The sequence below is a fragment of the Bufo gargarizans genome, chromosome 1 (assembly GCF_014858855.1).
Source record: "Bufo gargarizans isolate SCDJY-AF-19 chromosome 1, ASM1485885v1, whole genome shotgun sequence".
Taxonomy (NCBI): Eukaryota; Metazoa; Chordata; class Amphibia; order Anura; family Bufonidae; genus Bufo; species Bufo gargarizans.
Window position 1 is genome coordinate 740,269,262 of NC_058080.1, and position 12,752 is coordinate 740,282,013.

The window sequence follows — 12,752 nt, forward strand, 5'->3', positions numbered from 1 at the left end:
GGTCTGCATCCGCAAACGGTGTGCACGCGGCTGGTGCCCGTGCTTGGCGGACTGCTATTTGCAGTCCACAGCACGGGCCGCACACGTTCATGTGCATGAGCCCTGATACAACATATTAAAGGGGTTCTCCACTTTTGGACTTTCCCTATCCAGATAGGTCCCTTCAGAAAAAGCTGATGGCAAAGTGTGAGACCCTCCAGAGATCAGCTGCGATCTGTGGGAAAACACAGCGCTAGGTGTTCTGTTTCCTTGCAGCGCCACCACTGGAGAAATTGAGCATTACAAAGTGTTCATTCACATCAGTAGGTTGTCTGTGTAAGGCCTCCTGCACACGACCGTTGTGTGCACCAGTGGCCGTTGTCCCGTTTAACGTGTTTTTCTGCGGTCCCATTGACTTTCAATGGGTCCGTGGAAAAATCGGAAACTGCACCGTTTTGCAGCCGCATCCGTGATCCGTGTTTCCTGGCCGTGAAAAAATATGACCTGTCCTATTTTTTTCACGGCCAACGGTTCACGGACCCATTCAAGTCAATGGGTCCGTGAAAATCACGGATGCACGCAAGATTGTCATCCGCGTCCGTGATCCGTTTTTTCCTATCATTTTAATGGCAAACTTGACATAGATTTTTTTTTTCATTTTTCATGTCCGTGGATCCTCCAAAAATCCCGGAAGACCCACAGAAGAAAAAACGGACACGGATCACGGTAAAACGGAACCACGTTTTGCGGGACGTTAAAAAATACTGTCGTGTGTAGGAGGCCTAAGGCCTCTTGCACACAACCGTTCTTTTGGTCCGCATCCGAGCCGCAGTATTTGCGGCTTGGATGCGGACCCATTCACTTCAATGGGGCCGCAAAAGATGCGGACAGCGCTCCGTTTGCTGTCCGCATCCGTTGCTCCGTTCCGTGGTCCGCAAAAAAAATAATAACCTGTCCTATTCTTGTCCGTTTTGCGGACAAAAATAGGCAGTCATATCAATGGCTGTCCGTGCCGTTCTTCAAATTGCGGAACGCACACGGATGCCATCTGTGATTTGCGGATCCGCAAAATACAGAACGGTCGTGTGCATGAGGCCTCCAGAGCGAGAGACGCTCTTTGTGACCTCTTTCCACTATGGCCAAGAGATGAGGATCCCAACAGAAAGGAACGTCTGGCCCCTAATAGAACAGCACTATCCGTGTCCGTAATGCGAACAATAATAGGACATGTTCTATTTTTTTGCGGAACGGACATAAAGACACGGAATGCACAAGGAGTCATTTCCGTTTTTTTGGCTGCCCCATTGAGGCGAATAGATCTACTGTATATCTGGGTCGCAAAAAACCCAGAACAGACACGGAAAAACAATCTGTTTGTGTGCATGAGCCCTAAGACGGAACTGACGCAGGCCTCTGACAAGGCGCGCCGTCTCTGTCCCCAGAGTCTCACATGATAAATTGCTCAATGCAGAAATTCCAACATAGAAACGAGAGAAGTTCCGGGAATTTCCTACCACCCGATCCTGTAAACATTACAGTCTCGCGGGGCCGGAGGACAGGAAGCTTTCAGGGAATGGGTTTATTGACTACGGAGAATTCAATAGTATTTCCTTCGTGTAGACCCCTAACGAGTGCAGCTTTTAAAGAGGAGGAAGACGCCTAAGTGTCCGGGGCAGGAAATCTGTCTGACATCTGAGACGACTGCAGTACCCCCTGACCTACTTCCATGAAGTCAGCTGTTGCCGTGTGCTTTAACCCATAGCAACCACCCATCGTCGTCACTGTTGTAGAGGAAGCTTCTGTGATCCCTCCCGGGCTATGGATGGACTGTAACTAAGCACTCCCGCTCTTACCCTAAGTTCACACTTGAGCGTTTTACAGCGCGTTCCTACGCGCTGTAAAACGCGCAACACATGAAAACCAATGCTTCCCTATGGGGCTGGTTCACATTTTCGCGTTTTACAGCGCGTTTGAACGCGCTGTAAAACGCCCGACGCTCAAACAAGTACAGGAGCTTTTTTGGGGGCGTTTGACGCGCGTTTGGGCCATAGACTCTTTGGACAACACTGCTGTCAATCACCCAAACGCGCGTCAAACGCGCGTTTACTATTACAAAAAACGTGCATAAAAACGCGCGACAAAAACGCGCATAGAAACGCGCGTTTGAGAAACGCTTAGGTGTGAAACCAGGGTTAGAGCAGCCTTCTGCTCTACAGCTGGGATCAGAGGTCGCTCCAATCCCAGCTGTGACCGCAGCATGATCAAAGCGGATTTCCCCCTCCTCCCAGTGATCTGATCGGAGGCTGGGTGAGACCTCTGCAGCCAGCCGTGAGGACCTAGAAAGGACCCCAGGTCTGTAGGTTCAGTAATACCGCTGTTAGGGCGCACTAGTGTTCAGGAGCGGACCGGGAACTTAAAGTGGCCCTGAAAAAAAAATAAAAGTGACCCCATTTTGTGGTCGGGGCAAAACTGACAGAAGGCAGGGCCGACACAGATAGGCGAGGTCAGCGGTGCCATATTGCGGCACATTATATCGCCAAATATCACAGTCCATGATAAAATACTGCCCCAGAAGCACAAAATACCTCCCCAAAAACTGCCGCTCTGTGGTGCCAAGCACCAGCTGCCCCGCTCCGTGCTCCTGCTCCATTTTCCACCTGGGCATCGGCCCACCGGGAAGTTTCCCTGTAGGGTCTATGGCCAGTCCGCCCCCTGCTAGTGTTGCCCTAACCCCAACCCGCGCAAAAGAAACACAGAGCACAATGTTTTAGCGTACAGGAATATGTTAATACAATATAAGAATAAAATTATTTAGTAAAATGGTAATTACTTAAAAGGCTTATCCGAGACTAAAAAATGCCTCATATGCCGGGCCCCTCACATTGAATCTACTTACCTGGCTCCCCGCACCGCCGCAGCTGCTTCTCCCTGTGTGCGGATAAAAACATCCGGTGTCGGGGGGGGGGGGGGGAGCAGCAAATGGCAGGCAGGGACAAGCCTCCCTAGCATCGCGGGTGGCGCTAGAGAGGCTCGTTCCCGTCCCTGTCTGCCATTGGCTGCTCCTCCCGGACACTGGATGTTTTTATCCGCGCATGGGGAGAAGCAGCAGCGGCGGTGCGGGGATCAGGAGCGGCGAGGGGAACCAGGTAAGTAGAATTAGCGTGAGGGGTCCGGCATATGGGGGGCATTTTTTTGTCTCGGATAACCCATTTAATGGGATAAAAAAATAAAAGAAAAAAATGGTAAAAAACAGCAAAAAAATATAAAATACACCATTATTTAACATAAAATACATTTTATTATGTAAAAAGCTAAAAAACACTATATTTAATAGGTATCCACACGTCTGAAATAACCTGAACAACTAGTATAACAGGTTTGAAATATGGACAGTGTAAACAATAATGTAAAACATGTCAAAATTCGTTTTTTCTATTTGCAAAGCAAAAAATTTACCGGTATATAAATTACAAAGAAAGTAATGTGCTTTCAAACAGCACCAATTAAAAAAAAAACTAATTTCTTTGGCATAAAACTAGGCCTCGTATAGCCACTCGTACATTCATATCTATGGGAGTCCTGGAGATAGAAATGAATGGAGTGACAGGGCACACGCTCGACTGGCTGCTCCGTTCAAACCGGGTCCCTGTTCTCATGATCGTTGGAGGTCCCAGCGCTAGGACCCCCACCCATCTAATGGTTATCCCCAGTCCTGTGGATAGAGGATAACTTCAGGTCCTCAGCTTTGTACAATCCCTATTTGTTTGAAGGGCACCTTCACAATAAGTTGATCATAAAATGTCCTCCTGTTGGGATCTCTAGCGATCAACTGGGATCTGTGGGGAAACCTGGCAGTGAGCGCTCAATTTCCCTACAGCGCCACCACAGGAGAAGTGAAGAATTACACAGGGACCATTCACATCTGTGTAATACACGACAGGACAGGTCCTCCAGAGCGAGAGAGACGCCCTTTATAACCACTCCAAGTGATGAGGGTCCTAAACAGGGACCCCCCCAATAACTCCCTTATAGGGTTATTAAATTGTATAACTCCTAAATGTCCTGTCCTAGAAGGTTAGTCTTATAGAGGGGGATCCCTTTATTAGGCCTCATGCAGACAAACGCATTTTTATGTCTGCATCCGATCCGCATGTAGTGCGGGTCAGATGCGGACCCATTCACTTCAATGGGGCCACAAAAGATGCGCACAACATTCTGTCCGCAAAAATATAGAACATGTCCTATTCTTGTCCGCATTACGGACAAGGATAGGACTGTTCTGTTATGGGCCGGATGTCCCGTACCGCAAAATCCGGAACGCTCACGGCCGGTATCCGTTTTGACCATGTATTACAAAATAATCAGTACACATGAACGTGCCTTTAAATTCTGGACTATCAGATGCCGGATTTGTGGGATTTTGTTGTCAGGATTCATGTACGGCGCAGCCTGCGGTCTGTTCTACGTGAATTTTACATTTGAGGAATATTTACTCCCCCCCACCCCCTTCCAATTGTTTTACAGGAAGATGAACGGCCGCCATGATTACTTATTTATGAGGTGCCTCCATTACGATGATAAATTACATTATCGGCTTCCTGCCGCGCTGCCGCTACAATCTCTATGGATCAAGTAGTGCGGTGACAATTTCCTTCCTGTGAAGCCGTGACCTTTGGACATGCAGCCATGTTTCCTCTCTCCGCCGGGCAGGCTGGAGTAATCAGGCTTTCTGACAGTCCCGTCGGTGAGATCAGGAAGGTGCAGCCATACGGTTCCAGGCAGCGGTGATATGGGTGCCGTATCAGATCACCGGGAAAAACACGGCTGATGGGGGGGCATTATATCGGGGTGAGCACGGTCAGCGGCGATTATAATCTACAAGTGAGAGGATGATGAAATATTTATTTACTATCGATTAGGACATTTTTTGGGGACGAAATGTTCACTTTCACGTACGTACAGTATATATTGGATGGGTTCACAGTATAACACCCCCTGGTGGACAGAGTATTGTATTACAGAGGCAAGTAACTGACCTCTGAGAATTTAAAGGGGTTTTCCAGGAGTAAATTATTGATGACCTATCCTCAGGATGCCCGACTCCCCGCCGATCAGTGCTGAAGCCTCCTCACAGAATACCAGGCACAGCGCCCTACACTGTACAGTGGATGTGCTTGGTATTGCAGCTCGGGCTAATTTACTTGAATAGGACTGAGCTGCACATAGGTCATGTGACCGATAAATGTCACAGGCCGAGAAAGAGGCCGCAGCGGTCACCACCTCTTCAATAGTGATGAGCGGCAGGGGCAATATTCGAATTCGCGATATTTCGAAAATATTTAGGCGAATATTCGCCATATATTCGAGAATTCGCGAATTCCAGGCATTATTTTCTTGATTGCAAAAATTCGCATACAAATTTTCGCATAAAAATTCGCATGAACTGTTATTTTCACAAAAAAAAGAATATTCGCAATTACGAATATATTTTGCGAAATTCAAAATATTCGCGAATTCTCGAAGTGCCGATATTCGCGATTAAAATTCGCAATTCGAATATTCGTGATCAACACTACTCTTCAAACCGCTGATTGGTGGGGATGAGGGGAGTCAGACCCCCATGATCAGATATTGATGACTTATCCTAAAGAAAGCTCTTCATTATGTGAATCCCAGGAAATCCCCCCCCCCCCCCCTTTTTCGCTCCCTGCCTTTCCGGGGCCATAATTTTTTTATTTATTTTTCTGCTCACATTTTTTGTGGGACAAGTTGCACTTTCTTATGGCACCATTAAGTATTGCATATGATGTACTGGGGAGCTGGAAAAAAATTCCAAATAGTGTGTAATTGAAAAAAAAATGCATTTTTATGTTTTTTGTTTTTATGGCGTTCCCTACGGGTAAAACTGACCTTTTACTTTAATTCCCTGGGGCAGTACGATTACAACGATACCACATTTGTATAGTTTTTATTATGTTTTAATATTGAAAAAAAATAAAAACCTTGAAAATAAAATAGTTTTTTTCTTTTCATCACCATATTCTAACCCCTATAACTTTTTTGTAGTTATGTGTACAGAGCTGTGTGAGGGCTCATTTGTTTTGCAGGGCGACCTGTAATTTTCATTTATACCATTTTGGGGTGTGTATGACTTTATCATCACTTTTTACAACCTTTTTTGTGGGAGGTTAAGCGACCAAAAAGCATCAAATCGAATTTGACTTTTTTTTTGCCATTGCCGCATGGGATACATGATGTTTTTTTTTTTTTTATTGTTTATGTATTTTGACTTTGGGGAATGGGGGTGATTTGAATTTTTACATATTTTAAAATTATATATATATTTTATTTGACATTTTTTTTATAGTTCACATAGGGAACTATAACAAGCAATCATCGGATTGCTATTCTCATAGACTCCCATGCAGTAGCATTGGAGTCTAGGAGGATTACATTATGTTCCTATGGAGACCTGCCACAGGCAGGGGCTCCACAGGAACTTATGTGCGGTAGCCTCGGATCATTCAGGAGGACGGAGGCACATTCACCATCTTGCTTCCCCAATCTGCGTCAGGGGGAGCCCACGCCTCCGGGTTTTTACGTTCCCAGATATCGTGGTGACCTTTGACGATGGCATCTGAGGGGGTTTAAGGGGTTATCCAACCGCTATAATGCCCCCCAAAATACCCGGGCACTGCATACAGTTAATACTTACCCTGGCCCGTCTCGCTCCTGATGCCCGCATGGCCGCTGCTGCATCTCCCCGTCGCGCGGATCAAAAAATAGCAGGCTGCGACGGAAACAAGCCTCCCTAGCATCATGGGTGACGCTAGGGAGGCTTGTTCTCGTCCACGGCCTGCTATTGGCTGCCCCGCCACCGGATATTTTGATCTGTGCAGCAGAGAGATGCAGCGGCGGCATCAGGAGCGACGCAGGGGTAAGTATAACCTGTATGCGGTGCCCGGGCATTTATAGCGGTTGGATAACCCCTTTAAATGTATGTGATTGATTGCTATGGCACCTGCCATACATGTATGGCAACAGGGTGGGAAGAGGTTAAACATAATAAAATTTTGGATATACCTAGGTTGCACTATTTGGTATAAAAGCTTGATGGCCACAGAGGAGACGTCATGTATCTAGACAAAGGAATTCCTCTGATTTGGGTTTTCCCGCGCTAAAGTATCCCTAACTGTGTCCAGATGCATACTGTGGGGATATATACATCGCTCCTATTGGCTCATTTGTATTTTTCGGTTGTAAGGGACACACCCAAGTTTTTCCTAATAAAACACGAAGACTTAAATTCCCCCATGAGTCATGCTTCTCCTTCCTTTACCCCTAGATTGGACTTTAAGATTTGGAGCATTGCAGATAACATGGTTAGGGATCATACAAAGATTCTACCATGACGACACTGTCGCCCCACGATCTCCACAGAGCGGCCGCCCTGCATGCGCCTATTCAAGGTCTATGAGCGCCATATTTGCCTGTCTCCATTGGGGGGGCATGCTCAACTGGTGCTCCATTCAGACTTTGCATGACCGCAGTGAGGTGGGACAGGACAGCCGACGGGGGTCCCGGTGATCAGACATTTATCACCTATTCTGTAGGTTCATCTAAAAAGTTGAAATTTGGACCCGCTATGTTGGATTTGATTTTTCAGGCTGTCGTCGGCTATTACTTGATGTTTATCCGGAACGAGCCAAATTTGCTGTGTTGTTTGTTGAAACAACTGGTGACGCGCACTACACAGGACAGGAAAAACCGGTCCTGAACATGAAGACCGCAGAGCGTGCGCTTGTGTGTAGCGGAGTATTTCATGTGCGGACCTTTACCATAAGGAAGGAAAAAGATGATGAAACTATGCAGAATACGGAAAGTGAGAAACACACGTTACAGCGAGAGAGCAAGTCGTGACCAAGTTATCAGACTAGAACATTGGGGCGTACTGGACTCTCCCTTAGGCCTCTTTCACGACGCCGTTTTTTGCGTTCCGTATATGGTCCGTATACAGAACCATTCATTTCAATGGTTCCACAAAAAAAAAAAACGGAATGTACTCCGTATGCATTCCGTTTCCGTATTTCCTTTCCGTTGAAAGATAGAACATGTCCTATTATTTCCTGCAAATCACGTTCCGTGGCTCCATTCAAGTCAATGGGTCCGCAAAAAAAACGGAACACATACGTAAATGCATCCGTTCCTTTTTTGCGGAACCATCTATTTGAAATGTTATGCCCAGCCCAATTTTTTCTATGTAATTACTGTATATGCCATATGTTAAAACGGAAACCAAAAAAAAACGGAACAACGGATCCATTTAAAACGGACCACAAAACACTGAAAAAGCCATACGGTCGTGCACGAACATCCACTGTGGGGCAGCCGCAGCGGATCGCGGACCCATTCACTTTAATGAGTATGCCATCCTGCCGTTTTGCAAAAAGGTAGGACATGTTCTATCCTTTTGCAGAACGGACGTACGGGACGAAACCCCACGGAAGCACTCCGTAAGTGTTCCATTCCGCATCACCGGATTTGCAGACCCATTGAAGTGAATCGGTCCGTATCCGTAATGCGGAATGCACGAATGCAAATGTGGTCCGCAATACAGTTCGTGTGCAATAAGCCTAACAGTGTGGAGCGGCGGAAGGGGAAATGCAGGATGCAAGCAGCCAGTATCTGCGTTTTGCAAAATGATACGGTCGTGTGCATGAGGCCTAAGGGCTCATGCACACAAACGTATTTTCTTTCTGTGTCCGTTACGGGGTTTTTTTTCGAACCGAATGTGGAACCATTCATTTAAATGGGTCTGCAAAAACAAAAATGGAAGTTACTCCGTGTGCATTCCATTTCCGTATGTCCGCATCACGGACAAGGACAGGACTGTTCTATTAGGGGTCACCTGTTCCGTTCTACAAAATACAGAATGCACGCTGACGCTAAATACATACGTTCGTGTGCATGAGCCCTAAATGAAAGAAAGTTGTAGGTAATTTGCTCGGCTGTCAGAGATAATCAGACACCCTGGAGAGAAGGCAAGAGAAGAGCTGTATTGTATAAAGCCTCATTCACACATCCGTGTCCGTGCTCAAATCCGTGAGCAGGTGGTCAGTGATGCATCCGTGAAGGATCCGTGTAGGGTCCGTGTTGCATCCGTGTTTCACTGACACTGAACAGCTGAAAAATTATTTTCAAAGCATCTCTTCTTAATTATCCGTGAAAAACGGATGCAACATGGATAGCATGCGTGTTGCATTAGTGGTCTTCACGGACCCATAGGCTATAATAGACGTGATGGATCCGCGAACGGACAAAATATAGCATGCATCCGTGCTAAAAACACGGACCCACGGACAGTGCTAAAACACTGATGTCTGAATACATACATTAAGGGAGCATTCACACGACTGTGTTTTTCTTCCGCGTCTGTTCCGCAATTTTTGCAGACAATGCACGGTCCATTCATTTCTATGGGTCCGCAAAAATTGCGGAATGCCTTTCATTGTCATCCGTGTGCTGTCTGCTCCGTGTGTCTGTTCCTTTTATTTTAGAACATGTCCTATACTTGGCCGCAAATTGCGGTCCATGGCCCCATAGAAAGTCAATGGGTCCGTAAAAAACAGATAGCACACGGAAATGCATCCGTATGTCATCCGTTTTTTGCGGACCCCTGGACTGAAAACATTCTAGGAAACCCCATTTCAGTTTTTTGCGGACCGTGAAAAACGGATGACACACGGAAGCACCACGTCCGTATTATATAGACTTAAGGAATGGAAACGGAAAGATAACTGAAGACATACGGAACACACGGATCCGTGATTTGCGGACCGCAAAACCAACACGGTCGTGTGAATGCTGCCTAAAATAAATGGGGAAGCGTGCTGTCTGTGGAGAACGCGTACAATACACGTCCATGAAACACTGACATGTGAATGAGGCTTAAAACACATCTAAAGTTCACAACATCCGGGGCGATACATTGTGTAAAAGTCATAAAGAAAATGCATAGAAAATAGCAAAACGTAGCAAAACAAACACCAAAATCCATAAAAAGGAAATGAAAGTCGTATTCCCATCGCAGCCTTCTCCTGGCTGGATGTGACGGCCAGAGGCGATCAGAACGATTAGGCCATCTGCAGACGTTGCAAAATATGCACGTTTTTTTTCCGCGTGGACTCCCGTGCAGAAAACCCACAGCGTAGTACAGTACTAGCAAAGTGTATGAGCGTACGCAAATATCATGTACACTTTGCGTATTCTTTCTGTGTAGATTTCCAAATCTGCAGCATGTAAACTATGTCTGCAGTTTTAGGAGCAGATTACACCCTTTTCGATGGAGAACTGCAGCAAAAACGCCTCTAATCCGCACCAAAAACCGCAATTAGAAGTTGTGGGTTTTGTCGCGGATATGATGCAGAAACGCACATAAATCTGCATGGATCCTATGTGCGTTCACCGCCAGTCGTCTGCAGAAAATAGCGAATGGGAATTACCGTCTAGTCAGTCTTTTTCCCTGTAGTTCTGATCACCTCCGGCAGCCACACACAGGCATAACTAAAGTCATGGCACTCGCAATGGGGCCCTAAGGTGGAGATGACCCAATCAAGTGCAAGAACATTGTCCCTTTTTGTGGGGAATAACAATATGGTGGCTTTCTGCTATAATGAAGGTTTTCTGATATGTGGTGCTATTATACATAAAGTTGCTATCTTTGCTGCTGTTTTAATTTTCTCACATCAGTTCTTGGGGGTCCCATATTTTGCTTTGGGGCCCTATGAATTATAGTTACGCCTCTGAGGCACCACATCCACATGAGAGGGGCACTGGAGTCCCCTTTCAGAGATAGGTGCAGGTCATAAATGTTTAAGGGCTCATGCACACGACCGTAGGTATTTTGCAGTCTGCAAAAAAAAAAACTGATCGGCAAAAAATACGGATGACGTCCGTGTGCATTCCGTATTTTGCGGAATGGAACAGCCGGCCCCTAAAAGAACAGTACTATCCTTGTCTGTAATGCGGAAAATAATAGGACACTGAGTAACTTCAGTTTTTTTTTTGTGGACACATTGAAATAAATGGTTCTGCATACGGTCCACAAAAAAAAAACGGAACGGACAAGGAAAGAAAATACGTTCGTGTGCATCAGCCCTAAGATGGGACTACTCCCTTCCGGTATGAACACACCTGTTGTAAACAATGGCGATTTTCCACGGCGGAATTGTGTGTGGAAAATGTGCAGCATTTTACAGTAGCAGAAAAGTGCATGAGGCCTTAAACAAATCCCCACGACGTGTAAGATATTCGCAGGGCACACTGACCTCTCGTGTGGATTTTAAATCCCCAGAATGTCACTGTGTGCTGCAGATTTCCGGGAAATCCGCAGCAAAATCTGCAACCGAAACACAGCAAAAATTGCGCGTCTGTCTGTACACTGAGGCCAAGCCAACCTGAGTGTATTATAGACTTTGGATGTGTGATCTGCCTCGACCAAGGGGTTTAACTGACCCAAACTCATAGATCGCGAGTCCGTAAACTCCTGGTCGTGGTGGGATACGCACCGAAATACGGACACCTAATACACCCGTCATACACGTGTGGGCCTGGTTTATGTCATTTGATCGAGGTGCTGCTGACTGTGAGTGCGAAAACCGTGCCATTGGGTGGTCTCGCAGATAAAACCACCCTTGTACTTGCAAAAAACGTATGTACAATAACAAGCTTTTGAAAAAAGCGCAAAGGTTTTCGATGCTCCTCAAGCAAACAGCGTCTTACTACGTTTTTTTTAATCTCTTTTTAACCTATGGATATAAAATGCTGGAATTTATTTTAAAAAAAAGGTTGGGGCCTCTGAGCCACCACATGTACAAAAGTGTCAGTTATTCAGAAACTGGATGTTAAAGAGTTAAATGCCGACATAAAAAAAATAATGGGGGTCATTTACAAAGACCGACTTTTTACGCCAGTCTTTGTTTCCCCTTTGTGCTGCTGGAGGAGGCGCCTCATCCGCTATTCCGGTCCTTGACGGGAGTCGTTTATCACCAACATTTACACCTGTTTCCACTGGTGAATGTTGGTAAAGCTGTCAGGGTCGCTGTCCCTGCCTCCGCCACTCCCTTGAACGTGGCGCAAAAACATTGTGACACTGGCATTTAAAACGTTGTAAAAATGGCCCCAGAAATAGGTGTAGCGCTGTTTGTAAATGACCCCCAATGATGCCATTTCCTGAGAATGAGGGCGGCTCACTAACATTTTTACGCCAGTTTTCTGTTTAAAAAACGATGCAAGACCCCTTCTTTGCGACTTTTTAAACACCTGTGCGACAATATATTGTCACATGGGCGTATTTACACCTCGCTTCCCACTTAGGGGTGTCGGGAGTGCGACAGAGGCCAGACCACGACAAATTTACTAACATTTACCCCCTGTAAATATTGGTGAAAAAGAACTTGTTTTTCCACCAGACGCACGCCTCGTAATAAAATTAGGCTACTTTCACACTCGCGTTTGGTGCGGATCCGTTATAGAGCTGCACAGACTGATACGTTCAGATAATACGACCGTCTGCCTCCGTTCAGAACGGATCCGTTTGTATTATTTTTAACACAGCCAAGACGGATCCGTCTTGAACACCACTGAAAATCAACGGAGGACGGATCCGTTTTCTGTTGTGCCAGATTGTGTCATAGAAAACGGAACATTGTGTGTCAGGACGGATCCGTTTGGCTCAGTTTCGTCAAGCAGACAGCAAAACGCTGCAGGCGGCC

At 46.1% G+C, this 12,752-nt stretch overlaps 1 protein-coding gene across 1 annotated transcript in view; it reads right to left on the bottom strand.

Annotated features, from left to right (window-relative positions):
- The window catches only part of WDHD1 (WD repeat and HMG-box DNA binding protein 1), a 148,696-nt gene that overhangs the window by 104,733 nt on the left and 31,211 nt on the right, over positions 1-12,752 (bottom strand). The gene's annotated exons all lie outside the window — the stretch shown is intronic.